Raw genomic sequence first — 12,393 nt, 5'->3', positions numbered from 1 at the left:
TTATCTTCTTAGGGTGGGGGATCACACAGACGTATTTTCCTATCTTAAATCAGTCTTCTCTTCCTAAGACAAATCTTTCTTGATTATGATGCATTATCCTATTATCATATATTATTTTACAGTTTTGTATCTATGTTCATAAGGGAGATAGCCTTTAAATTTCATTGTATGATCCGTTCTATCTCAGCTATGAAACCAAGGTTTATACGAGCCTTATAAGACGGGTTGGTAAGGTTTCTCTCATTTTTTATCTTCTGAAACAGCTTGTGTGAGAGGTGGAATTATCTGTTCCTTGAACATTTCGTACAATATATCTCTAAAGCTATATAGATCTAGGGCTTTCCTGTATGTGGAGCAGTGGACAAGGGTGAGTCTGATGACTGTTTTATTTCTGTAATAGTTACAGGCATTTGGATTTGTGAGATGGGCTAATTAATAATACCCATTTCTTCCCTTTCCGAGTTTGGAACCTATTGGTAGATACGTATGCATCAGAGAGACATAGATAAAGCTGACTGCAAGTTGTGACTTTAGATCTCTAGCCAAGCAGACTTGCTAATAATTCACCCCTGAATTTGCTCCACTCCTTACTACGTGGCAGATCAGAATTCATCATTCAGCTGGTAGGTTGATCCTGTGAAAAGTGAGTGGATCCGAAGGGGCTGGGTGAAGCATGCCCCACTGCTGCTTACAATTTTACCAAAGAAATCCCTGTCTCTTCCTGGCGAGAAGCGAGTGAGGCTAAATGTGTTTAAAAGTTAGACCAGAGAGAATTCCCTGGTGGTCCAGTGGTTAGGACTCCATGCTTCCACTGCAGGGGGCACGGGTTCAGTCCCTGGTTGGGGAACTAAGATCCTACATGCCACACAGTGCTGCCAAAAATAAAGTAAAATAAAATAAAAAGTTATACTAGAACAAGTAAGAGTCTCCCAAACAATTGGCCGTTTCAGGTTTTTCTCTGCAGAGTTTAGCCATTTATATTATTTCCCCCAGCAGTATGCTCGTTCTTCTTGGGCTTCAAGCTTATTGGCACACACTAATTCATAATATTATTCCGTTACTTTTTAAATTGCTATAGTATTTTTACTTTTCTCATTCATATTTTGCTTTAGTCTTGGCTCTTTTTTTTCCCTGATGTCTCCCATGGTTTATCTTGTAAATCTTTTAAAGTAATCATTTCTTGATTTTATAATTATTCTTTATTTTTGGTCTGTATTTCCTCATTTGTTTATATCTATTTCCTCCTTTATGGTTTCTTTCACATTTAGTCTATTGCCCTTCATTCTAGCTTGTTAAATTGAACACAGAGCTTATTTGTCTTCAATATACTTTTTTGAATTCTGATAAACGTATTCAGAGCAGCAATTTTCTCACAGAGTTCTGTGTTAGCTACAAGTCACAAATCTTCTCCTGCTAATTCATGTTAGGAGTATCTCATTTTTATTATTTCTCCTTTCATCCAAGGATTATTAGGTAGTATGATTTTAGTTTCTAAGCATGTTAGGTGTTTAAGCTATCCTTTAAAAGACCTAATTTTATTATAGTCAAACAACACAGTCTGTAGGATATTAACTCATGAAAGTTTTCTGAGACTTTCTTTGTAAACTTGTACATGGTAAACTTTTGAGACTATTCCTTGAGTGCTTGAAAATAATGTGTATCCCCTACTTGTGGAGGGTAAGTTTTCTCTATACCAGTTTGTGCTTATTAATTCTATTATTCAGATCCTCTATCTTTGCTTTTTCTCTCCTTCTCCTTTGGTTTCTTGTTGCCTGGCATAATGATTTCCATCTCTTCCCCTTCACCCACCATAATTCTGATGAGGACCACACTTGGTCAGCAGTCAGTACCTCCTCCGCTGACTAATCTAGTTGGACAGTTGCCGGAGCCTAAAAACTTTTCCAGGTGTCCATCTGATGGCCCTAGGCTGAACCTTCACTGCGAAGTCCTGGAACATCTGCAAGAATTAGAAAAATGTATAGGTCTCTGGACCCCTAGTGAGTGGAGGGGAAATCCCCCTACATTTGTGCTTGTGGGGAGTAGAACTGAAACATTTGAGACTTCCCCCAGCTCGGAAAGTTTTAATCACAGTTGATTCTGATCTTTCACACCTTTACTTTTATTATTATAATGTCAGATTTTAGTGAACAGAAAGCGGGAGGCTTTGCTCTCTATTCAGGCAGTGGACATGTAACAACGGCTCAGTAAATGCTTGGATGAGTGAGTGAATGATCACATGAATAAACAAATAGGCACCCGTGAGAATACTGCTACTGGGAAGCACTAAATGTCAACTTTCACATCATCATCTGTGATTATTGTGTTGAATAATCCTCATCTTGTTTAAATAAGCATTTCATTAAGACTAATACATATTTATACATGCCAGTAAGCCATTGGTGTTTCTTTCCTCTGATGTCCTTATTCATGTCCCTTTCCTTGGGCCTCTTTGTCCTTAATTTCCTTATCTGTATAAAGTAATTACTCTTTAATTGTGTGAAGGTCATACTGTATTATGTAAAATTACCTTTTGTTTGTCAAATGGATCTGTCTAAAATGGTACCCAGATTCCCATTTGTCTTTTGAGAAATGTGTTCATCATCTTTCTGGCTTATAGACATCCTTAATTTTTTTCTAGTAAGCTATATATTTTTTTTTATGGCTTATAGTTGATATGGTTTTTTAAACATATTATTGTTTGGAGCAAGTATTAGAGATTTGAAGGCACTGAGGCTTATTGTTCTCTCTTGTAAAATCTTTACCAAGCTCTTCTGGTATTACTGATATCTTGTTTTTTTTTTAATATTTCTTTTTTTTTTAACATCTTTATTGGGGTATAATTGCTTTACAATGGTGTGTTAGTTTCTGCTTTATAACAAAGTGAATCAGTCATACATAAACATATGTTCCCATATGTCTTCCCTCTTGCGTCTCCCTCCCTCCCACCCTCCCCATCCCACCCTTCCAGGCTGTCACAAACCACCGAGCCAATATCCCTGTGCCATGCGGTTGCTTCCCACTAGCTATCTACCTTACTACGTTTGTTAGTGTGTATATGTCCATGACTCTCTCTCGCCCTGTCACAGCTCACCCTTCCCCCTCCCCATAACCTCAAGTCCGTTCTCTAGGAGGTCTGCGTCTTTATTCCTGCCTTACCCCTAGGTTCTTCATGACATTTTTTTTTTCTTAAATTCCATATATATGTGTTAGCATACGGTATTTGTCTTTTTCTTTCTGACTTACTTCACTCTGTATGACAGACTCTAGGTCTATCCACCTCATTACAAATAGCTCAATTTCGTTTCTTTTTATGGCTGAGTAATATTCCATTGTATATATGTGCCACATCTTCTTTATCCATTCATCCGATGATGGGCACTTAGGTTGTTTCCATCTCCGGGCTATTGTAAATAGAGCTGCAATGAACATTTTGGTACATGACTCTTTTTGAATTTTGGTTTTCTCAGGGTATATGCCTAGTAGTGGGATTGGTGGGTCATATGGTAGTTCTATTTGTAGTTTTTTAAGGAACCTCCATACTGTTCTCCATAGTGGCTGAACCAATTCACATTCCCACCAGCAGTGCAAGAGTGTTCCCTTTTCTCCACACCCTCTCCAGCATTTATTGTTTCTAGATTTTTTGATGATGGCCATTCTGACTGGTGTGAGATGATATCTCATTGTAGTTTTGATTTGCATTTCTCTAATAATTAGTGATGTTGAGCAGCTTTTCATGTACTTCTTGGCCATCTGTATGCCTTCTTTGGAAAAATGTCTATTTAGGTTTTCTGCCCATTTTGTATTGGGTTGCTTTCTTAATATTGAGCTGCATGAGCTCTTTATATATTTTGGAGATTAATCCTTTGTCCGTTGATTCATTTGCAAATATTTTCTCCCATTCTGAGGGTTGTCCTTTGGTCTTGTTTATGGTTTCCTTTGCTGGGCAAAAGTTTTAAGTTTCATTAGGTCCTATTTGTTTATTTTTGTTTTTATTTCCATTACTCTAGGAGGTGGGTCAAAAAAGACCTTGCTGTGATTTATGTCATAGAGTGTTCTGCCTATGTTTTCCTCTAAGAGTTTCATAGTTTCTGGCCTTACATTTAGTTCTTTAATCCATTTTGAGCTTATTTTTGTGTATGGTGTTAGGGAGTGTTCTAATTTCATTCTTTTACATGTAGCTGTCCAGTTTTCCCAGCACCACTTATGGAAGAGGCTGCCCTTTCTCCATTGTACATTCCTGCCACCTTTATCAAAGATAAGGTGTCCATATGTGCATGGGTTTATCTCTGGGCTTTCTATCCTGTTCCATTGATCTGTCTTTCTGTTTTTGTGCCAGTACCATACCGTCTTGATAACTGTAGCTTTGTAGTATAGTCTGAAGTCAGGGAGCCTGATTCCTCCAGTTCCTTTTTTCGTTCTCAAGGTTGCTTTGGCTATTCGGGGTCTTTTGTGTTTCCATACAAATTGCAAAATTTTTTGTTCCAGTTCTGTGAAACATGCCAGTGGTAGTTTGATAGGGATTGCATTGAATCTATAGATTGCTTTGGGTAGTAGAGTCATTTTCACAATGTTGATTCTTCCAATCCAAGAACATGGTCTATCTCTCCATCTATTTGTATCATCTTTAATTTCTTTCATCAGTGTCTTATAAGTTTCTGCATACAGGTCTTTTGTTTCCTTAGGTAGGTTTATTCCTAGATATTACATTCTTTTTGTTGCAATGGTAAATGGGAGTGTTTTCTTGATTTCACTTTCAGATTTTTCATCATTAGTATATAGGAATGCCAGAGATTTCTGTGCATTAATTTTGTATCCTGCCACTTTACCAAATTCATTGATTAGCTCTAGTAGTTTTCTGGTAGCATCTTTAGGATTCTCTATGTATAGGATCATGTCATCTGCAAACAGTGACAGCTTTACTTCTTCTTTTCCGATTTGGATTCCTTTTATTTCCTTTTCTTCTCTCATTGCTGTGGCTAAAACTTCCAAAACTATGTTGAATAAGAGTGGTGAGAGTGGGCAACCTTGTCTTGTTCCTGATCTTAGTGAAAATGCTTTCAGTTTTTCACCATTGAGGATGATGTTTGCTGTGGGCTTGTCATATATGGCCTTTATTATGTTGAGGAAAGTTCCCTCTAGGCCTACTTTCTGCAGGGTTTTTATCATAAATGGGTGTTGAATTTTGTCAAAAGCTTTCTCTGCATCTATTGAGATGATCATATGGTTTTTCTCCTTCAATTTGTTAATATGGTTTATCACATTGATAGATTTGCGTATATTGAAGAATCCTTGCATTCCTGGAATAAACCCCACTTGGCCATGGTGTATGAACCTTTTATTGTGCTTTTGGATTCTGTTTGCTAGTATTTTGTTGAGGATTTTTGCATCTGTGTTCAGCAGTGATATTGGCCTGTCGTTTTCTTTCTTTGTGACATCCTTGTCTGGTTTTGGTATCAAGGTGATGGTGGCCTGGTAGAAGGAATTTGGCAGTGTTCCTCCCTCTGCTATATTTTGGAAGAGTTTGAGAAGGATAGGTGTTAGCTCTTCTCTAAATGTTTGATCGAATTTGCCTGTGAAGCCATCTGGTCCCAATTTCAGTGCTTGTGATTGGTCTGTTCATATTTTCTATTTCTTCCTGATTCAGTGTTGGCAGGTTGTGCATTTCTAAGAATTTGTCCATTTCTTCCAGATTGTCCATTTTATTGGCATAGAGTTGCTTGTAGTAATCTCTCATGATCTTCTGTATTTCTGCAGTGTCAGTTGTTACTTCTCCTTTTTCATTTCTAATTCTATTGATTTGAGTCTTCTCCCTTTTTTTCTTGATGAGTCTGGCTAGTGGTTTATCTATTTTGTTTATCTTCTCAAAGAACCAGCTTTTAGTTTTATTGATCTTTGCTATCGTTTCCTTCATTTCTTTTTCATTTATTTCTGATCTGATTTTTATGATTTCTTTCCTTCTGCTAACTTTGGGGTTTTTTTGTTCTTCTTTGTCTAATTGCTTGAGGTGCAAGGTTAGGTTGTTTATTCGAGATGTTTCCTGCTTCTTAAGGTGGGCTTGTATTGCTATAAAGTTCCCCCTTAGAACTGCTTTTGCTGCATCCCACAGGTTTTGGGTCGTTGTGTCTCCATTGTCATTTGTTTCTAGGTATTTTTTTATTTCCTCTTTGATATCTTCAGTGATCACTTCATTATTAAGTAGTGTATTGTTTAGCCTCCATGTGTTTGTATTTTTTACCGGTCTTTTCCTGTAATTGATATCTAGTCTCATGGCGTTGTGGTCGGAAAAGATACTTGATACAATTTCAATTTTCTTAAATTTACCAAGGCTTGATTTGTGACCCAAGATATGATCTATCCTGGAGAATGTTCCATGAGCACTTGAGAAAAATGTGTATTCTGTTGTTTTTGGATGGAGTGTCCTATAAATATCAATTAAGTCCATCTTGTTTAATGTATCATTTAAAGCTTGTGTTTCCTTATTTATTTTCCTTTTGGATGATCTGTCCATGGGTGAAAGTGGGGTGTTAAAGTCTCCTACTATGAATGTGTTACTGTCGATTTCCCCTTTTATGGCTGTTAGTATTTGCCTTATGTATTGAGGTGCTCCTATGTTGGGTGCATAAATATTTACAATTGTTAAATCTTCTTCTTGGATCGATCCCTTGATCATTATGTAGTGTCCTTCTTTGTCTCTTCTAATAGTCCTTATTTTTTTTTTTTTTTAATTTTTTTAACATTTACTTATTTATTTATCTGGTTGTGCTGGGTGTTAGTTGTGGCAGGTGGGCTCCTTAGTTGTGGCTCGCGGGTTCCTTAGTTATGGTTCACTGGCTTCTTAGTTGCAACACGTAGGCTCCTTAGTTGTGGCATGTGAACTCTCAGTTATGACATGCATGTAGGATCTAGTTCCCTGACCAGGGATCGAACCCAGACCCTCTGCATTGGGAGCGTGGAGTCTTATCCACTGCACCACCAGGGAAGTCCCAATAGGCCTTATTTTAAAGTCTATTTTGTCTGATATGAGAATTGCTACTCCAGCTTTCTTTTGGTTTCCATTTGCATGGAATATCTTTTTCCATCCCCTTACTTTCAGTCTGTATGTGTCTATAGGTCTGAAGTGGGTCTCTTGTAAACAGCATATATAAGGGTCTTGTTTTTGTATCCATTCAGCCAATCTGTGTCTTTTGGTGGGAGCATTTAGTCCATTTACATTTAAGGTAATTATCGATATGTATGTTCCTATTCCCGTTTTCTAAATTGTTTTGGGTTCGTTATTGTAGGTCTTTTCCTTCTCTTGTGTTTCTTGCCTAGAGAAGTTTCTTTAGCAGTTGTTGTAGAGCTGGTTTGGTGGTGCTGAACTCTCTCAGCTTTTGCTTGTCTGTGAAGGTTTTAATTTCTCCATCAAATCTGAATGAGATCCTTGCTGGGTAGAGTAATCTTGGTTGCAGGTTTTTCTCCTTCATCACTTTAAATATGTCCTGCCAGTCCCTTCTGGCTTGCAGAGTTTCTGCTGAAAGATCAGCTGTTTTTCCTGTATGGATAAACAGCTGATCCATTTATCCTGTATTGGATACAGGATATCCTGTATGCGACTTGGATTTATCCTGTATGGGACTCTCTGTGCTTCCTGGACTTGATTAACTATTTCCTTTCCCATATTAGGGAAGTTTTCCACTATAATCTCTTCTAATATTTTCTCAGTCCCTTTCTTTTTCTCTTCTTCTTCTGGAACCCCTATAATTCGAATGTTGGTGCGTTTAATGTTGTCCCAGAGGTCTCTGAGGCTGTCCTCAGTTCTTTTCATTCTTTTTTCTTTATTCTGCTCTGCAGTAGTTATTTCCACTATTTTATCTTCCAGGTCACTTATCCGTTCTTCTGCCTCAGTTATTCTGCTATTGATCCCATCTAGAGTATTTTTCATTTCATTTATTGTGTTGTTCATCATTGTTTGTTTCATCTTTAGTTCTTCTGGGTCCTTGTTAAATGTTTCTTGCATTTTGTCTATTCTATTTCCAAGATATGGGATCATCTTTACTATCATTATTCTGAATTCTTTTTCAGGTAGACTGCCTATTTCGTCTTTATTTGTTAGGTCTGGTGCGTTTTTATCTTGCTCCTTCATCTGCTGTGTGTTTTTCTGTCTTCTCATTTTGCTTATATTACTGTGTTTGGGGTCTCCTTTTTGCAGGGTGGAGGGTCGTAGTTCCTGTTGTTTTTGATGATTGTCTCCAGTGGCTAAGTTTGGCTCAGTGGTCGTGTAGGCTTCTGGTGGAGGGGACTAGTGCCTGTGTTCTGGTGAATGAGGCTGAATCTTGTCTTTCTGGTGGGCAGGTCCCCGTCTGGTGGTGTGTTTTGAGGTGTCTGTGGCCTTATTATGATTTTAGGCAGCCTCTCTGCTAATGGATGGGGTTGTGTTCCTCTCTTGCTAGTTGTTTGTCATAGGATGTCCAGAACTGTAGCTTGCTGGTCGTTGAGTGAAGCTGGGTCCTTGTGTTGAAATGGAGATCTCTGGGAGATTTTCGCCGTTTGATATTATGTGGAGCGGGGAGGTCTCTTGTAGACCAGTGTCCTGAAGTTGGCTCTCCCACCTCAGAGGCACAGCACTGACTCCTGGCTGCAGCACCAAGAGCCTTTCATCCACACGGCTCAGAATAAAAGGGAGAAAAAGTAGAAAGAAAGAATTAGTAGAAGTAGAAAGAAAGAAAGAAAGAAAGAAAGGTGCGAGGGAAGGAGGGAGGGAGGGAAGGAAGGAAAAAAAGAAAGAAGATCAAGTAAAATAAAATTAAGGTAAAATATAATAAAGTTATTAAAGTAAAAAAATAATTATTAAGAACAAAAAACAAAAGATGGACCGATAGAGCCCTAGGACAAATTGTGGAAACAAAGCTATACAGACAAAATCTCACATAGAAGCATACACACATACACTGACAAAAAGAGGAAAAGGGGAAAATATCCTATATCTTGCTCTCAAAGTCCCCCTCCTCAATTTGTGATGATTCGTTGCCTAAAGGAGGGTAGGAAGGAAAGAAAGAACGAAGATAAAGTAAAATAAAGTTATTAAAATAAAAAGTAATTATTAAGAAAAATAATTTAAAAAAACCCGGACAGATAGAACCCTCGGACAGATGGTGGAAGCAAAGCTATACAAAATCTCATACAGAAGCATACACATACACACTCACAAAAAAAGGAAAAGGAGAAAAAAATCATAAATCTTGCTCTCCAAGTCCACCTCCTTAATTTGGGATGATTCGTTGTCTGTTCATGTATTCCACAGATGCAGGGCACATCAAATTGATTGTGGAGCTTTAATTCGCTGTTTCTGAGTCTGCTGGGAGAGATTTCCCTTTCTCTTCTTTGTTCTCACAGCTCCCAGGGGCTCAGCTTTGGATTTGGCCCCGCCTCTGCGTGTAGGTCGCCGGAGGGATGGCGTCTGTTCTTCCCTCAGACAGGATAGGGTTAAAGGAGCAGCTGATTCGGGGGCTCTGGCTTACTGCGGGGGGCGGGGGGCGGGAGGGAGAGGCGTGGACTGCGGGGCGGGCCTGCGGCGGCAGAGGCCGGCGTGACGTTGCACCAGCCTGAGGCGCGCCGTGCGTTCTCCCGAGGAAGTTGTCCCTGGATCCCGGGACTCTGGCGGTGGCGCGCTGCACAGGCTCCGCAGAAGTGGCGTGTGGATAGTGACCTGTGCTTGCACACAGGATTCTTGGTGGCGGCAGCAGCAGCCGTAGAGTCTCATGCCGGTGTCTGTGGTCCGCGCTTTTAGCCGCAGCTCGCGCCCGTCTCTGGAGCTCCTTTAAGCAGTGCTCTTAAACCCCTCTCCTCACGCACCAGGAAACAAAGAGGTAAGAAAAAGTCTCTTGCCTCTTCGGCAGGTCCAGACTTTTCCCTGGACTCCCTCCCAGCTAGCCGTGGCGCACTAACTCCCTGCAGGCTGTGTTCACGCCGCCACCCCCAGCCCTCTCCCTGCGCTCTGACCGAAGCCCGAGCCTCAGCTCCCAGCCCCGCCCGCCTCGGCGGGGGAGCAGACAAGCCTGTCGGGTTGGTGAGTGCCGGTGGGCACCGATCCTCTGTGCGGGAATCTCCCCGCTTTGTCCCCTGCACCCCTGTTGCTGTGCTCTCCTCCGCGGCTCCAAAGCTTTCCCCCTCCGCCACCTGCAGTCTCCGCCCGCGAAGGGGCTTCCTAGTGTGTGGAAACGTTTCTTCCTTCACAGCTCCCTCCCACTGGTGCAGGTTCCGTCCCTATCCTTTTGTCTCTGTTTATTCTTCTTTATTTTGCCCTACCCAGGTACGTGGGGGTTTTTGTTGCCTTTTGGGAGGTCTGAAGTCTTCTCCCAGCGTTCAGTAGGTGTTCTGTAGGAGCTGTTCCACGCGTAGATGCACTTCTGGTGTATCCGGGGGGAGGAAGGTGGTCTCCGCGTCCTACCACTTGTTTTGTTCTTGATCTCCAAGGGAAAGCTCTCAACATTTTACCATTGAATATGTTTCTTTTAATGTTTTTATAGGTAACTTTGTCATATTAAGGCAGTTCTCTTTCATTCCTAGGTTAAACATTTTGTTTTTTTTTTTAACTATAGGTGGGTTAAAATTGATCAATTTTTCTACATTTTTGAGATAATCATTTTTCTATTTTAATTTACTGACTATTTAGTATGGTGAGCAACATTAATTATCTAATGTTAAACAAAACTTGCATTCGTGGAATTAACTCAACCAGGCCATGACATTTTGTAAATTACTGGAATTGGTTTGTCTCATTTCAGAATTTTTTAGATCGATGGTCATGAGTGTGAGTGGCCTGTACTTTTACTTCTTAAAGGTCATTGTTAAATTTTGGTTTCAAGGTTTTCTGCGGCACATAACATGAGACAAGGAAAATATCTATTATGTTGTGCTTGTTATTTGTCTTGCCTGTTCTATATATTTTTTCTCTCCTGACCAAAATTGATACCTGAAGAAATAGACAGTTGAAAACCTTTGCTATAGAGAACTCTGGTCCAGGAGGCATAATTGCATAATTCTATCAAAAATATAAAAGAAATAATACCATTTTGCACAAGCCCTTTCATAAAATAGAGAACATTTTCTAATTTGTTCTAGGGAACAAATTAGGGTAGCCCAGTGTAGCCCTAAATGCAAAACTTAAAACATTATAGGAAAAGAAAATTAGTCATATCTTTCATGAATATAAATGTAAGAATCTTTAACAAAATATTAGTTAATCAAATCTAGTAATATCAAAAGGCATAATACATCGTGACCATCTGAGATCTGTCCCAGGAATATAAGATTACTTTAACATATGAGACTTGATCCGTGTAATTCACCACAGTAACAAAGCAAATCAGGAAAATAATGTGGTTAGATAAATAGATGTAAAAATTTGATGACATCTAAAACCCTTTCATGAAAAAACACTCAATAATATATGAACTAGAAGGAATTTTTTTCAACCTGATAAGGGATATAATGCAATTCTTAAAGCAAACAGCATACTTAATGAACAGTCTTAAACTTCTATTCAACATTGTACTGGAGGTGTTAGCCTAAATAATAGGGAAATAATAAAATGAAAGGCATAACTATTTGGTAAGAAAAAGTAAACCTCTTGGTATTGATAGACAGTATTGTAAGTCAAAGTATTAGACTTAAAACTTGAAGTCTGCAAGATTGCAGGACTCAAAGTGAAACAAAAAGTATTGTATTTTATTTTACTCATAATTGATACCTGGAAATGATATCTTAAAATAGTATTTACAATAGCATCAAAACCCAAAATACTTAGGAATAAATCTGACAAAAAAATATGTAAGGCCTCTACCACAGATCTACAAAACATAGAACGGAAAAATAACTGAATCTACATAAATACATATACTATGTTTATAGATTAGAGACTACTCTTTTAAGTAAAAATAAGTTTATGGAATATATGTTTTAATGAGATAAATGAGGCTTTCTTTCCTATTTTTTAAAATATTTAACTGAAGTATAGTTGATTCACAGTGTTGTTATTTCTGCTGTACAGCAAAGTGATTCAGTTATACATATATGTTTTTCATTTTCTTTTCCATTATGGTTTATTGCAGGATATTGAGTAGAGGCTAATTAATTTTAACTTGTCAGTGTTCCCCAAATTGACCTATAGATTCATTGCAATTATAGTCCAAACTCCAACACTTTTATGTAGAAATTGTCAAGATTACACTAAAGCTTATATGTGAATGCAGAAAATCTAGAATAGGTAAAACAGTCCTGGGAAATTACAAATTGGAGGATTTATACTACCTGATTTTAAGACTTAGTACGTAGCACAACATTGTAAATCATCTATACTTCAATTAAAAATAAAGACTTTGTTCAAATCTATAGTAGTTGAAATAGTAGCAGTAG

The 12,393-nt window shown here is 38.6% G+C and overlaps 1 protein-coding gene across 17 annotated transcripts in view; it reads left to right on the top strand.

Annotated features, from left to right (window-relative positions):
• LOC307180944 (uncharacterized protein) overlaps positions 1-12,393 on the top strand; it is a 622,728-nt gene that overhangs the window by 254,097 nt on the left and 356,238 nt on the right. The window lies entirely within an intron of this gene.

The sequence above is a fragment of the Stenella coeruleoalba genome, assembly GCF_951394435.1.
Source record: "Stenella coeruleoalba genome assembly, chromosome: X".
In the NCBI taxonomy this organism is placed as follows: Eukaryota; Metazoa; Chordata; class Mammalia; order Artiodactyla; family Delphinidae; genus Stenella; species Stenella coeruleoalba.
This window is presented reverse-complemented; position numbering and strand designations above follow the sequence as displayed.